The sequence below is a fragment of the Macrosteles quadrilineatus genome, unplaced genomic scaffold, assembly GCF_028750875.1.
Source record: "Macrosteles quadrilineatus isolate MER2022 unplaced genomic scaffold, UCM_ALF_1.0 Scaffold_5__1_contigs__length_97177068, whole genome shotgun sequence".
NCBI lineage: Eukaryota > Metazoa > Arthropoda > Insecta > Hemiptera > Cicadellidae > Macrosteles > Macrosteles quadrilineatus.
In genome coordinates this window covers 45770017-45786617 of record NW_026542598.1, presented here as the reverse complement: position 1 = coordinate 45786617, position 16601 = coordinate 45770017, and the positions used below count along the sequence as shown (strand labels likewise).

General features: G+C 37.4%; 1 protein-coding gene across 1 annotated transcript in view; it reads right to left on the bottom strand.

The window, feature by feature from the left end:
• Positions 1-16601, bottom strand: part of LOC128995906 (uncharacterized) — an 87754-nt gene that overhangs the window by 23523 nt on the left and 47630 nt on the right. Inside the window, exon 4 of the mRNA XM_054420953.1 lies at positions 3068-3096. The gene's annotated coding sequence lies outside the window, so the exon portion shown is untranslated. The remainder of the gene's footprint in view (positions 1-3067; positions 3097-16601) is intronic.

The following is a 16601-nucleotide window of genomic DNA, read 5'->3' as shown; positions in this document are numbered from 1 at the left end:
GAGTAAGTAAAAAGATTATTTGGAAAGAATTCAACTTAAATTTGAAAAAAAATCAATACCTGTATGTCTGTAGTACAGTATCTGTAAATCTCGTTAAATCAAAAATGCAAAGAAATTGATTATTATATAGTGTTTTTCATTATCCATTAAGCATGATAATAATTACACTGGCAAATTGAAACAAAGACTTATACTTTTTTTCTTTCACTTTAAACTTTCAAGATTTTACCATATACGCACGTCGTGACCACAATAACTTAACTTACATAACAGATACCAATCCGATCGAGTAATAATCTAACCAATAGGAGTAAATCACATGAAATCATCCGGCCTTGAGTGACCTTCTGAGGTCGCACCAGGTTTGCCAACCGAAATTACTCTCTACCACTAGAAAGCCAGGGAACAATTAAATGAGACCATAGCAGCCTGGGACCCTCTGTGATAGCTGCTTAATGTGGGAACTAGTGTCGAAATAGTGAAACCGTGGCCGCGTCCTCGGTCAATTAAACAACACAAGGGCGAGTGTGTGTGTGTGTGTGTGTGTATTTGAAGTAATCGTAGCTCCGTGTGTGTAGGGTGTAATAGAGTGTTGGGCCCAAGAAGAGGTCTACAAATTTGTACTTACCCATTTATGCACCGATCAATTTAAAGTTGTACATGAAGCAGATTTTTTCGGCTTTGGTGTGTGGCAACGTCGCATCGGCCGTCCTATTGTCATGGTAACAATGATAACACACGTGTAAACATAACAACTGCACATACGCTCCATTAGAGCAACAGCAATTTCAGTAGGCCGAGTCTGCGTTGTTGCCACTTTTGTCTAGCCGTGGCCTTGTAATCGAGGAGGCCGTGCTCATGCGTATACGTTGTAGTTTTGACGCTTATTGTTGAACAGCTGATTGATTGGGGGATATTGCTTGAACGATGCTACCAACCTAATTTTCTCTGGTACAGCTGTACTAAAAATGAATAAAAAACTAAATTTTATGTTGAACAATAAGTGAACTAATGCGGCTATTACTTCATGTAACGAAACATAAGCTTAACTGCTTGGTGACTTGCTGTGGATGGATTTCAGTTTGAATTATTCCAGTTTTCTGATTGAAATGCCTTATTTAACAGGTAAATGACAGTTAAAATATTCCATAAACTCTATTTTTACTGTTTTAAGCATCGTTTACCAATATGCCACTATTTTAACCCTGTAAATTCTAGGGAGCTGAATGTTTTACAGAATATACGTAAAACCTACTTTACAAGTGATATAATTATAGTTGTATCATTTTAAATCTAGACATAAATGGGCATGTGTTTATTTATACAATAAAAGCTTAAACCTCTTCGTGGGACACAATGTATATCGCCTGTTAGTATGTTACGCGTGCGAGAACTCGTCTCTACGAAGTTTTCCACGCACGGATGGTGTTGCATTCAGCACCACTCGGGTGCGTAATTGCGGCCTAGATAGGTTACGATGGCCCAAACTTGTTACGTATGGGAACCGATGGTCTGTGAGAAACGCGGCGTAACAGTAATCTTACGTGTTGGAACAATAGTTTGCTTTATTGCTGTAAGAAAGATCGGTGAGTTATTGAGGTTCATTATACGTGTATTTTATCACCGGTAACTACCGTATGCGAAAGTAACTTGCTGGTATAGGTGGAGACAGTTAACAGGTTTTGGTCAAAACACTCCGGTATGGGATTTATCATATTCGTGAATAAAGGACAGTTTTCGGGTGTTTTCTATTCAATCCTGTTACGCGGGTTGACGTAGTCTTTTTATTTGCCTATTGGTTATTTTACTATGTAACATAAAACAATTTCAAACAATAGCCCCATTTGCAATTTCCTGCGTGTCCTTTGGTATTGCAACCATAGAGTAAGGGACGTAAGTAGGGAAGTCATTAAAATGTAGGCCTAAGTATTTAGTAGAAATTAAAATAAACAAATTATTGATCATAAACACACAGGGTTTTGAAATAACCAAGAAACCGCAATCATGCCTATTAGTATTAGCTTTGACTAACGCTAGACATTCCAACCTCATCTTAAGGTTGTCGTCAGTTTTAAAATCGAAATCTTCGTACTTAATGTGAGCCACCGACATATTGTGCTGATGTAAATTAAAAATTTTTGTCGAATACACACTTTTTTACCAAGTTAAAATTATGTAACGCCTTGTTGTGAGCAACCGAAACTATGTCAGCGACAAAAAATGAGGTAAGAAATAGAGTTTTAGACACAAACACATTTTGTGACTTGCTTACACAACAATTTTATTATTTAATCAAATATAGGAACGTCTATTTGACACGTCAGTCCATCTATAGTCAAAAGTCGCGCACAGTAGTCAAAGATGACGAAGCAACATTGAGTCAGGCAGAGTCTGAGTTATGCAAGGCGAGAAATCGGCATTTATTACAGATCTTTCACTCTCCGTGTCTGAGAGCCGGAAATACACGAGGAGTGACAACGAACGGACGTCTCTCTCTTCCTAAAGTGACTTAGCCAACCCACAATTAAAATTTATTATAATTTTGAATGCTATAAAATACGAGATTTAAACTTTGTTAGAACAGATTTTTTTATCGTTGAATTAATTTTGAATCTTTGTAGGTTAAACAGGAAAATATCTCCTCTTTCTACAGCGAATTCGGTTTCGTATAAGAATAAGGTTAGGGGTTAGATTATGGCTAGGTTTCTCTAAAATAGTTAGAGAAAATACCCAATTCAAAATACTATGGTATCAATCGGGTTTTCAAGCATCGACCACGTTGTCGAAACAGACGTTGAAGTTTAGTTGCCTCGGCTTTCCTGTAAAGTAGCTTCTACGATTAAATTGACCAATTTTGAAAAGGACGATCGGGGATTTTGATCCTATAACTTTGGCGACGCAAAAATCTGTCGATTTTTACCCAGGTGAAATCTTGAGAAATCTGTTTTTTTTACATAAAACAGTTTTTTACATAATCGAGCTTGAAATTCCTCTTAAATTCCCAAAAACTATGGAGATGATGGTAATTGTACGTTCTACTTGTAGCCTAAGTGGTCATAGTACTCACCTATCAATTTGAAGATCACTGGTTCGGCCCTGAAACAGTTTCACTTAGTCAGTAACAAAACCTCACAATACATCTCACCCTGTCTAATTCATATTTGGATGTATGCACCTCTAAGTTGTTATATACAATTTCTATATAATAATAACATAAAGTATGTTTACGTTTCTTTGACACACTTACAAACTAGAACAATCCAACCCGATAGCTTTTTTATTTCAGTTAAGAAATTATTACGGACCTTTTATATTAAGATTAGCAAAATGTTTTGACAACGTTTCGGAATATGAAATTTGTTCCCATCCTCAAGTGAGAAGGTAAACAAATCAAGCAAAAGCTACTTGTGACTACCAGCTGGTGAACTAACCTTAAAGGTTAAAAATCACAAATAATCTTCGTCTTGGCTTGTGTATCTTCTTATGTCAAGGCATTTTCTCACCAGAGGACGAAATCAGATTCCTCAAACTCCAGAAACCGAAGCGTGAAAAATTTTGTTATATACTTATCTTGATGGAGTCAAAATTTATTACCTCATCTCATCATCACCATTAAGTTTAATCATAGAGGTTATTTCTTGAAAACTGGAGAACAGTAGTCCTACAGCAGTTGAAAGTAAGAGTGGTCGAGTATCAGCTACCATATACATACAGTACACACCACCCACAACCCACAACTCTCCATTAGCAAAGTAATGTTCTTACACCCGCCTTGTTTGTCGCCGACTTTCTCCCGGGAGGAGTCCTTTGTTTCGTGTTAAATCTTATTAGAATAATGTAGCGATTTACAAGCTGGCTCTCTAATGAGAATGGTGGCAATGAGTTGGGTTATCTTAATATCTTGCGATGTTTAACAATATGGTGTATTAGAGGAAGAGGATTGAGAAAGTATGCTGTACTTTACATATCATGCAAACATTACTATGAAACAAGTTCTTGTTTGTGTACTATTTTCGTTGTGTTCGTCTCCTACCCCATGAATAGAGATTTAGATTTCTGATACCAAAATGTTCGAGTCTTTTATTTTATTAATCATCAATGGGCCACAATGGGAAATGCCTGAAGTTTTGTATCAACTATTGAACAGTTTTTATTTGCGCTAAGTTTTTTTGGACAAACTCTGTGAGTATATATAATAATCGTTGTTCATTGTTGTAGTGTTAAAATCGGACACACAACCATCAGAAATCATGTCACGTCAAATTCTTCACGACTGTCATTTTCAACTACCAGATTACCCCATATCGCATAACTACGTGACAAAATCAAAATGTGGTTAGGTAACGTTCAACATTGTGACACTTACTCATGCGGCGACATGTTGAGACAAGCTTGTCAAACTGTGACACGTGACACGCGAATGCCGACGTGTGGCAACACTTTATGGTTGTCACATTCATTGACGCCGCCCCTTCAATGCAACCGCGTGGCAATGAGGCAACGGCTCACGCCCGTACAACGAATGCCGGGCAAATGCGGACACGGAATAGTGGGGACACATCATTAAAGAGGGCAAAAGCGGACACTAGAGATTACTGCTACCTGACAAGGGGTTGACAGGTCTCTGCAAATATTTCAAGGGCGGAACATTGCGGACACATGTATCTACGACTGGGAAAAAGGTGTGAGGGAGGGAGGCCACGGGTATTTGGCAGTTTAAATCTTTATCTTTCTATTTAAAGCTAGACTATCCCTATACTATCATACGCGTTACGTTTGTGCTTACAATGTAAAAATTCTCCAAGGATTTCCAAAACTGGAACGAATAGCCTTCAACAAATGTTGTTACTTATTGAACTACTTATTGAAAGCTGGAATATAAGTTGAACATCATTCTGTTATCGAGTTCTATATGATATTAATAGATAGAACAAGTGGATAGAGTGTGGTCCATTATCATTTGTCAATTATTCATTACAAATTATTGTCAATAAACGCGCATCAAATAAAAATGCCACATTTTAGATAAATATTGCGCTTTTTGAAGCTGGCCATCATTAAAATTATACAAGGCTTAATGTTATAAAGGGTTCATACCATATATCATTGTTTATAGGCTCAAATTTGACATCGGGTTACCTTTGTCAATTGATTGCCAAGGCGATAGACACGTCGTACAGTTTTGACAGGCCTACAGGAATAGTATATTACACCACTAGCCCGGTAAATGGTGTTTTACCGTGCAAGCACGACAGTTCACGGATTTTCACAGGATTTTCGTGCGAGAACAGTAAAGCTTACCGGGCGAGTAACGTACGATTCCTGACATCATACTACACAGAAAAATTAGTATATTTTTAACTCATGAAACAATTTGTTTGGATATAACATAAATTGTAATATTTTTATATTTCAGAAAATAAAATAGGCCGTTGAATTTTGCTGTTTATTTCATCAGCTGACTAAGTGCACGGTAAAAAACTTTTACGCCACACTATACTGGTTTTACGAACTTCCCACACAAGGGTTTAGTCCAGATAACATCTGTTTGCTAATAAAGTAAGAAAACCAATATCTCTTAGCGATTCCCCGTCTTTATTCTTTATTTAATTATCAAACATTGTCAATCTGGCAAGCTTTAAATAGAAAGATAAAGATTTAAACTGCCAAATACCCGTGGCCTCCCTCCCTCGCACCTTTTTCTCCGTCGTAGATACATGTGTCCGCAATGTTCCGCCCTTGAAATATTTGCAGAGACCTGTCAACCCCTTGTCAGGTAGCAGTAATCTCTAGTGTCCGCTTTTGCCCTCTTTAATGATGTGTCCCCAATATTCCGTGTCCGCATTTGCCCGGACACCCGTACAACACCCTGCATTCCACAGTGTAGTTCCTCGAACTTAGAACTGAATGTTTAAACGAATAGCAGTTTCTGCATAAGGATAATTTGTCACATTTGCATAGAGGTTACCTGGAATATTTGAAATCACGATTATTGGAAATGGGTTGACTAGATGTGCACGTGGTATTTACACTCTGCGAACCATGTTCTCTGTATATGTATATGCTGTATATGGATTTTAATTACGTTCTATAAATGCCAAGTGTATTGTCTACATCCTCTCTGTCTTAAATACTTATGAGCTACGTAACAGACCTATTTTATTACCGTCTCAATTTGTACACTATTTAGCAGTTTAGTTTGGAAGGTTAGCTGTAGTTCTGTGTTCTAGTTAAATTATAAGTAATCAAAACTGGCTTAGCCTGCTTCTGGTCTGGGTAAAGATTTCCGCTCTCTGGTTCCCCAACAACGTTTCCTATTAAATTGTCATTTTATGATGGTAGCAGAGGATAGCACGTTCTTAACTGCAACATGCTAGGGTCCTCCAGGCCCTACCACCACAGTCAGGAAATCACCTACATTTTTCACTCAATTGCAACAAATACATCACATCTCGACAGAATGCTTATCCCAGTTTCCGGCCCAGTTGGCCCCATCGATATATAACTACTACAGTAGTAGTTATAGATGGTTGGCCCCCACCAGGCTACAAAACAGTGGATCTTCATTCAACACACCCGACGTTTGGGGGGATTTGGCTGTCAGACTTTTCTAAAACATGTTTGGACCCTTAGTTTGACTTAAGTGTGGAAAAGGTGTCATCTACGGACCATAAACATTTGTACATAATCATTTAGCAATACACTTGATTTGGCCCGACTATTTTTACTGGACTGATTTCAGATTGCTCCCCAACTATTTCTTTTGCCCACATGGCCCAGGTCGAAGTTTGCTATTGCACTTGTTAGATAATTTCTAACATTTGAAATCTATTGAAACTTAAAAAAGTGTTATTTATTTTCTCAACATTATTTCAAATGACTCGCTACATTGATTATATCTTAACACCTTAACAGGCAATATATTTAAAATAACTCGACAACCTTCAAAGAACCATATGCTTGTAATTGACGCGACAAACATGTTTGGATGATAAAAGATCAAAACCCGTTAAAGACAAGTATTCCAAAACTGTCATACATTGCATATCTAGCACCATCTACTAAGCCCTATTAATAAATGAATTGTACAAGTAGCAGTTTATTTTTGCGAAGGAGGACCAAACGACATAAATATCAGTTTCCCTTTTCCGTTCGGTTGCGTAACAAAATGATCACTTGACCATTTCAACCTCGCGTGGACGCAAACACAAGGACGGAAAAACTGTAATGAAAGGATGCGAATTTTCACCTTGAAACCGATTAGCTTGGACGGAAATTATCGGGATCGGTCGAGTGAGCAGCGGCTAATCTGTCAAGGGGGATTATGGAAATGGAAAGTGAAGGAAACGGAAGATGTTTGCGGTAAGGGAACAACTGCAGTCTTCATCACACAATTAGTAGTGGCAATGTCACGAACCTGACTTTATACAGGTTGTAAACGTGAAAATTGATATTGAGCGACTTTTTGGTTTTTTCAAGAGGGAGACGTAAATTTTTTTACAGTTTAAGGTGCTTAGATTTGGTTTAGTCGATTTTCATGAAAATAAAGGTGACATTTGAGATATGTTTTTCTGAACACATAAAATAGAGGGAATATGCCTACACCACGATGTCTTTGTAAATTTTCTTACTAAAAAAAATCACACAAGAGCAACTTTTGGTTTCGTAAATATTATCTTATTGTCTTTTAAACCAAACAAAAATACTGAAAAACAACCTAACCCACAGAATCTAACCACTGATGTGAACTGTATAGAGTGGTGTAACTCTTCTTGAAGAGAACCCAACTGTCAACTGTGGAGGATGGGTGTTCATTACGTTGACATGAACAAGTTAATGTTCAGTGGTCCGCCAACTGCTGATTTTTCTCTATTTAAACTTTCGCCTCAAACGGCATTGGACACGATTTGGGATATAACCTTATTTTGTTGCATTCGAAAAGTACATTTAACCTACGGGATGGAAATTACAAAACAACGTACATATTCTTAAATGGGTTCTGATTTGCAATAGTTTTTTTTTTCGCTGCGACAATAAGTCAAGTGTAAACAAAGAAATTACAAGTCAACAGCCTTCTAGTCCATTGCAAAAAGTGAGTTTTCAAGGTTTCACACCCCCCTAGGCGAACCCATAACCCATACAACCGATTAATAAGTTAATCAGTAAAACACTATACCAATAATGAGCAGCTGGTAGCCCGTCGTCGACATAACTTAATTACCCAAGCGTTCCATTATAACGACTAAAGCTAATTGCAAAATGTAATAACAGTTTTAAGCGAGGTCGGGTGCCTCCAGAGGCGGCGTTGCAGGCAGATCCACACAATGAGGAGTCCTACACATCTGTAGGCGGAGATCGTGAACCGTGTAGGCGGAGATTTCGCTTACAGCCTTGGCTCGACGATGATTTAGAGTATTTAATTTGAATAGTTTGGTCATACATCGTAGCGTCCTTGGAAAACTACAAACTCGATTGTTTATTGCTGCTCACAAAAACTTTTAGATAATTACACTATGTTTGACATGTTCGTGGTTATAGTATTTGGTCAAATTGTGTATAAATTTGGGTCTCGGGTTTAGAAAGGTTTCTTTCATTTTTTGTTGTGAGAAATTTAGTCCAAACCTGTAATTCGTTATCTGATAATGGTGCAAATAATATTCCTGATTTGATTTAGCTCTGAATTGAATCAGCATCCTTCGAATTTATAGCGAGTTCTTTAACCTCTCGTTTACTCGAACAATTGTTGGGGAGGACCTTTATTGGGGCTTTGTATACCTTTTATTTGGTAGAATTTTAAATGCTTTGTTTGTTAGGATTTTAAGGAGTTTTTCTTCACAGTGTTGTTGGCCAAAAACTATATTTTACATCTAAATCTTCAATGGACATGAAATGTTTGGGATGAAGGATCATTTCTTGGTTTTATTGGGACAAATCGGAATCGTTATTTAACAGAGCTATACATTTCCAAAACGTTTTCTGTCATTCTTTTGTCCTTTACAATGTGAGCCGACGGACTAGGATGTGGCGGTGGCAATGAAGAGTGTAGATTTGACCTTGGATAACCTTGAGGCAAGAAGTGTTGTTGACATTTGCGGAACTCACCTTCGTACCTTCAAGAGGTGGTCGACACAAGAGCCTGAGGTTCTACAAGTGGTAGTCACAGCTCTAGAGTGAACAGTACAACGAAAAACATATCTGACGAAAAGTGATAATTTTTAGAGAACAGGTGACGAAAATCAGTGACTTTTCCGCACAGTAAGACGCGATTGTTAAAGAAACTCATAAACTGATTACGTATCAATTGATTTGACAACTTCATTAGACAAGTAAACTCAGTATAATATTTAATACCTAAGACCGGTAATATCTAAGCCTTTGCCATTCGTGTTCACCGCATATACCTGCCACACTAAACACTATAGCTCAAGCTGGGAAACTTGTCAGCTACTGGACACCGAGTCGTGGGCAGAAATATCCTCAAGGACGCATAACTCTAACTTACCTAGTGGCTGTCATCTTATCGCAGTACTTATCACTTTGGCACCAGCAGTCCTTTAATCTCACACACCGTGGGTTCTCAGTTCCCCGGTAGCCATGATCAAGGACTACACCGGACTCATGTTGATGGCTCTCCCCTGGGTAAGGTATGGGTCTGTGGATTTGTGTTTGTGTTTCTGCGCCATTTGCATTTTTTACGTTTTCTGTTGTTATGAAAATGTCAACCTTTTGTTTAATGGCGTCATTAATATAGGCCTACCAATGAAAAATGGCGTCTGAACCAGAAACTATATCTATAGGGTGTATATGTTTGACTACGGTAGACCAGAGGTGGTAAAAGCAGCTTTAGAAAAGCGGTGCCATCCACAGATACTAGAAAGATATATGTATTCGTCACCTCTTGCTGAAGACCATAACTAATCCAGAAAGGTCAAATGATGTACACACAATACTGTATACACATAAACATTAATGTCTTGCTGAATTTTTTTCGGATGCAAATCTGGTGGATGTTAAGTGTATGTGGGTAAATTACACCAAAGTACGGGTTTCATTAGGTGGCGGAAATAAGCATATGTCTGAGTACACCCGGATGATGATACAGTGCCGAAAATATTGTTTCTAGGTTTCCTTAGTATTTAGTCTACTTTACTTTCATTATTTCTGAGTTTAACTTCCTAGAGATTGTTTGGGATACTAAACCCGCAACTAGCCACTCTGTAGCCTTAATTACTTATTATTATGCTCACTTACAACAGAAACAATTACATATTGTAACACGAAAGTTGCAACTGTTCAAAACGAGTATTTTTGTAGCACGTGAGACAACAAACTCATTTAAAAGGACCTCAGCCAAAACCATCGCTAACACACAATTATACACTAAAGAAACTTGTTGTTTATCGATGTACATCCCGAAACAGCGGAACTGCTATGGATGGTTAGACATCTGTGAACTGTGATGCGAGAAATATCGCAGACACGTCGCGGTTCGATGATGATTTAGAAAGCATGTAACTGCGAATAGAGCGACTGTACAGTTCATGAAGCCTGTAAATGTATTGACTGTGTGTGTACAAAGTGCACTCTAAAGCAGTTGATAAACAAAGCCTAAAAGCTTGGTGTTTTTAAGTATATTTTTATCTTTACCCAAGATTTGTATTTTATGTTCTTCGAAAAGATTTTTTAAATCATTACCGTCTTTATCAATATATAGCGTATATAGTCTACGTTTATTTTAAACTAAATCGAAAACTGAGATTTTGCTGAATTCATAAAATTAAAGCTAACAATGTTCGTCATATTCTACAAATATTTCCATCAAGTAGCTTCCAGTGGTGATTCCAAGATACAGGGGCTAAAGCAGGGTCCATTGGACCCTGGAAAAATATATTTGCCTTAAAACGTAACTGGAGGTTTTGGATACAGTTGTGGACGTTAAATATGGCTTTATGCAGTCACCAAACGGCATTAAAAATAGCGAAATTTCCAGGGAGAACCCCTCTCCATTCATGAACCACCCCCCCCCCCCTACCGGTAACCTCCCTTTGACAAGGTTAGCTTCCATAAAGAACACGTTATAATGAACCACGTAGGATTGTATAACTTATTAAGGAACCTCCTTTACAACTACAGTCTCAACAGGTAGGCTTGAGGAAACATTTTAAACTGTTGTGGAAGGAAGGAAACGATAAAGTTATTGTAAAAAATACTGGGTACAAGTGAACATAATCAACACGATTTACTTTCCCCGGGAAATTGGGAAATCGGGAAATCTCCTTGAGGGGTTTCTTGCGTGATTTGGTACGCGTGTACGCACGCCCGGGCGCACCAAGCGTAACTTGATCTTAGAGCCCTCCTCCGGCAAAAACTGGCGAACTCAACACCAGATATTGAACCTCTGGAATTTGAAGAGGGTGAAATTGTACTACCTTGGTGTATAATAGAGGATAAACCCACAACGCCTTACTGTGGTAATAAGAAGGTCTGGGCGTTTAAAGATAGAGTTCTATGTTCCTTTTTGACAGACGAATTTGATATGAACCCTTTTCATCTATAGAGACATCCATCACCTAATTCAAAGGTGTAATTTTTTAGATTGTAAAATGAGAATACGACATTCAGAACAATGTTCGTCAGTTCGATTTGTGAGGGCGGAATCGCGTTTGACCGATTTTGATGAAATAACGTAAAAAAGTTGCAATCAAATTTCAAACGCTCCGAACACTTTGGAGAAGGCAATACATTGCTAAATTGATTTTCTAACATTCCACTCAGAACATTGACCTTTTCAGGTGGTGGAAGGATTTAGTTTTAGTTTTAGAAATCATGTCAGTCAGGATTACAACTATAAGAGCATTGGAGTTTGTTTTTTATAAGCCTGAAGCCGATAACCTTTCATCGGGCCAGTACATTGATGGTAGGATAAAAATGAATGATGTGGCTATGTATATGCTACCAATAAAGTAGTCGAATACACAATGTTTAATGTCCCCCATTAAAGTACATAGACAAGCTATTTTTCAAATACAGCGGTTTCGAGAATATAAACATTTTTTTGAAATCTAAATAGACTTAGTGAATATTTTACGTAATTGGAGCGAGTATTTTACTTTATTGTTAGGGCCCAAAACAGTTTTTTACCACCCAACTTCAACCTGGTGTTATGGACACCATCATAAATTAATTATTAGTCCGATAAAAATTGGGGTTCCGAATTGATTTCCACCACAATCGAACCAGCGGTCTTCGGATTTGAAGATAAGATACACGCATTACCACTCTTTCAATCAGTTTTCAGGAAATGTTTTTATGCGCATCGTATTTAATATGTATAGGACATTGAATAGTTTGACAACATTTTACATAACCGGGGATCCAATAATAATAATAATAGAGCAGTAACATGCAAAAGTATCATATAAGAACGGCTACAACAGGGTATTATGTGTTCGACGGGGAAACCGAACTGTGTTTTTTTTTAGACAAACAAAGCAAAAACAGAACGCGTTTATGGATGACGAAAACCGCCGCTGTTCTGGACCAAAGTAGATCCAATCGTGGTAACTGGAGCAGGGATTGTCGATTGTGGCGATGATCGGGGAAAAGCGAGGAATTGACGGTATGTCACCATAGGGCTCTGTCTTACTTACGGGATGGGAACTGGAGGAATCACAGATAAAAAGGAGAAAGCAAACATGGCGATGAGTTTGGTGAAGGAATAAAATACGTAAGATACGCCAACAGGTCAACAAAGGAAAGCAATTTGGAAGATGTCAAAATATTGACAAGTAACGTGTCACCTTTGTAAACTATTCATTTGAGGATTAAAGTTATTTGTCTCAGAAGTTCTAACTTTTTCACTGTGTAGTGTAAACGTCAAACACAAAAAAACTGAATGTAAAGTCATTTAATTTCACTATTCCTTAGAGAAGATAATTCAATCTTTAAGTCTCTAAATAGAGAATCTTCCTGGGAATGGTCTGAAATTGACTTGGTTTTTAGTATGCGATTTGACCAGATAGCCAATTAAAAGTACAGATTTTGAGCAAAGATCACAAAACTGTTCTATCCCTGTCGAATAACAATCTAACTTATAATATTGCAATACTGTACAAGAAAAAAATATACTTACGTTTTACTCTTAATTTACTTATACAGGGTGGCTGGTCATCAGTGTTACAAAATTTTTTTGGCGTGAGTACAAAGTAAATGCAGTGTAATGATGCATATAAAAGGTTCCAAGTCCAAAAATTAGCTTCCCAAAGAATTATTTTATGTTTTTCAAAAATAACTATGTTTTCAAACTTAATACAGCTATTTCTCAATTACCGGTAAATGGATTTGAGTAGACAATGTCATTTTCGTGTTCTACATTAAATTTTGAATAAGAATAATAGAAAATGACGGAGGATCAGTTGTAAAAACCCCATTGTAAATAGATTCAAAGATAAAAATTAAGATGTTTCATAAACATTTAAAAAACATTGGTCTATTGTATTTGTTCACACCCTGTATACAAGAAAGTGGCCGATTATGTTAAAAACTGCGCCATTTTATAAGCTTTCTAACCATATGCTACACTATTGAGGTTTAGATATTCTGTTGTTTGTTTTAGTGGTTTGAATACCAGAAAACAGGGAACTTTTTTACTGCTTTTACTGTTCAAGCTGAAACAAAAATACAACTTTTGCTTAATACATGCCGGCTTTCTAGGTTTTAAATGTTAAAGACACCCTGTTTGTTGGTTGTCAGGATGTTGGTAACAAGATAATATCCTATACTTTTATAAACAAACCTAATAATTAGTAACACTGAAAATGACTGTTCTAATTATTGGCTGTTTCGTTTCAGGTCATCTTAAAACAGATACTGCCCGAATGGATACAATTTGGCAGTAAAAGGCCAACTCATAAATATTTGGTCTAAGTTATTACCAGCGTGATCTACAACTACTAGCGCTAGACCGGACAGCCTTGACGCTGGGTTATCAGCTGATCGTTGCCACAGAGGAAAAGAAACTGAGCATTGAATATAGTGTTACTTCTAGCTTGTTTTTGTATGTATAAAAGTCTAGGCTTCTTATAATGTTTAGAGCTATTGCTATACGTTGCTAAAGTTTGTTAACATAATTTATGATGTATTTGACATTATTGATCAATCTAAGATAGTCTTAAGGCGTATTTCTGCCCGCTAAAGCTTGAGGTCGTTCATGTCATCGTTAAGTTTCTAAATAACAGAATGCTTAGAATTAATTGTCACTGTGATCATTGTTTGAAATGTTAATATGGCAACATATTAAGAAATGGTGATATACATATCAGGGTTCGTATATGTATTTTTTATACACATACGAACAGTTGATGGTAAACAGTTTTCAATTTCATATTCGCCTACGATCCTCATAACGACCTTCTGTTGACTCTCACTCTCTATTCCCAGAATGGTAAAGGCAACTTTGTCGGTTCTCGGGCCAAAACGCAAACTTCTGCGATCAGATGTTCAGATGTCACCTGTTGGATGATATTTTTTATGTCATCCAGGTGAACTGAAGGTTAATATAGTAGCGTTATTAAATTAATACATCGTTGTGTGTGTTTTTTACATGGCATTTTTTACGTCGATATTTTAACAGATTTAAATGTAAAATAATAAGGCGTTGGCAGCTTTGTGAAGTAAGCATACCGGTTACATAACCTCCTTTAAATGATTATATTAATTCCCTTGTCTAACTGTGTTATTCATTGATTAAACACGTTTTAGTTAGTTATATCGATAAATTTAAGAGTCTAATCTACACTAACGTACAAAACAGTTTATACCTCGGTTGATGTTCGCTTATAATAGCAGACCGTGGAAACTATTTCGAATGCTAACTAAATTACGCAGAAACTTAAAGAGATATTTGTTAATTACAACCTTAACCTAAGGTAAACACCCCATTTGGACTGTTTTAAATAATAAAACGAATTAACACGAATAGACAAGCTAGTTATTTTTGAGTAGTTTTATACATATTGTTTGTATTATTGTTTTTGTCAGTTCAGCAGTTGGCAACACTGACTGACCGTCCTTCACAGCTGACGGCGGCTCTCACGCCTAACCTAATGTTTGTTTTGCCTTTGCAACTTGACCTGGTTACACGTAACAGGGTATAATCTGTGAAACATAGAAATTACAAGTAGGAGGATATCCTTATTGGAACATGGACTTGAACTATCAGGCACTATTCAGCCCACTGGTTGCTTCACCTTGGAGTAATGTTAATAGGAATCTTTGGTAAGTTCTCCATAAAGATCAGTTGTTTGAAGAAATTTAGAATTATCGGTGCTCCTATTCTGGAGTCTAGAACTGGCTCCACAGCAGGCTTAAAATAGCTTAAGTCTTATTGACTTAACAGGCTTTTCCAAATGAGTTAAGGTTCTGATGCGTTTCCTTCTGATGTGTTTTCTTGTTTAATCTTAAACTGCATTGTTAGGCTCATCAACTAATTGATTGATTTTATATAATTTTCTTTAAAAAATCACATGGCGAGATGGTTGTTATAGGCAAGCTTATAGGCAAGGTAGCGTCGAACATCCTTGCATCATAAACTACAACACATGCGAATCATTATTTTACATTTACACATTTTACGAGTTCTAAAACAAACCAAAAACACGAGGAACAAAAAGCAGCACAACCGGCTCTCACCTGACTTGACTAAATCACCATTAACTACCTTTGGGCAACAATTTTGAAAAACTAAAGACGGCTTCCAAACACGGGGCGTCTGCCCACGGGGGGCTTGAGGCGATGCAATTACAAAATGTGAAAAACTGGCAGCTGACGCTTAGTGGTTAAATATTGAGAAACGTGTTACGAAAGCCATCCTTGAAAAGACGATAATGGGGAGTTTACTGGACGGATTAGCGCCTGGGCCGACCAGTGACGCTTCTAACTACTGTGGCATTTGGAGAATGTGCGAAAATATTGCCTTGTTAGGTAGTACGTGAGGGCCTTGTGTCAACTACCAAATCAGTATTCTGAAGTGAGTCGTTGTTAGTTGTGAGTTGTCTAGTTTGAGAAGTTGAAGGGTTGAAATATTTTGGTCCTTCGAAGTTTCGAATGTAGTTTGGAGGTCTTAAACGTTATCTATGTGGCTTGTGGAAAAACTATAATCAAGTTTAGAGGAGCTAGTCTGTATAATGGAACCTGTCTTCTGGCCCTTCGTCTACATGGGGATTGGCCAATAGTTTAAGGCTCGGTAAGTCCCAGGGTGACAAAGACACAGGAGACAGGTCCCACTATACAGACCAAAGTGGTTAGAGTGCGGGATTTCTGTCATGGGAGCGAAGTTTTGAATCATACCAAATCGTCAATACAGCTAAGGTGTTTCGAGGCCCACCTAACTTCAAAACGGAAAGGATCTTTCTCTGTAGAAAAAATGATCATTCTTCGTATTCAAGGGCCCTTAATTACAATCTTTAGTAGAATTTAATTGGAAAGAGCTACGGGTTAAAAATATTTTTAAAATGCTGGTTAGTAAGAAAGCTACACAAGGGCACCTTACTTAATTCTACGCCCTCTTGTCACATATCCATGTTGAAATACGCATTATGTCT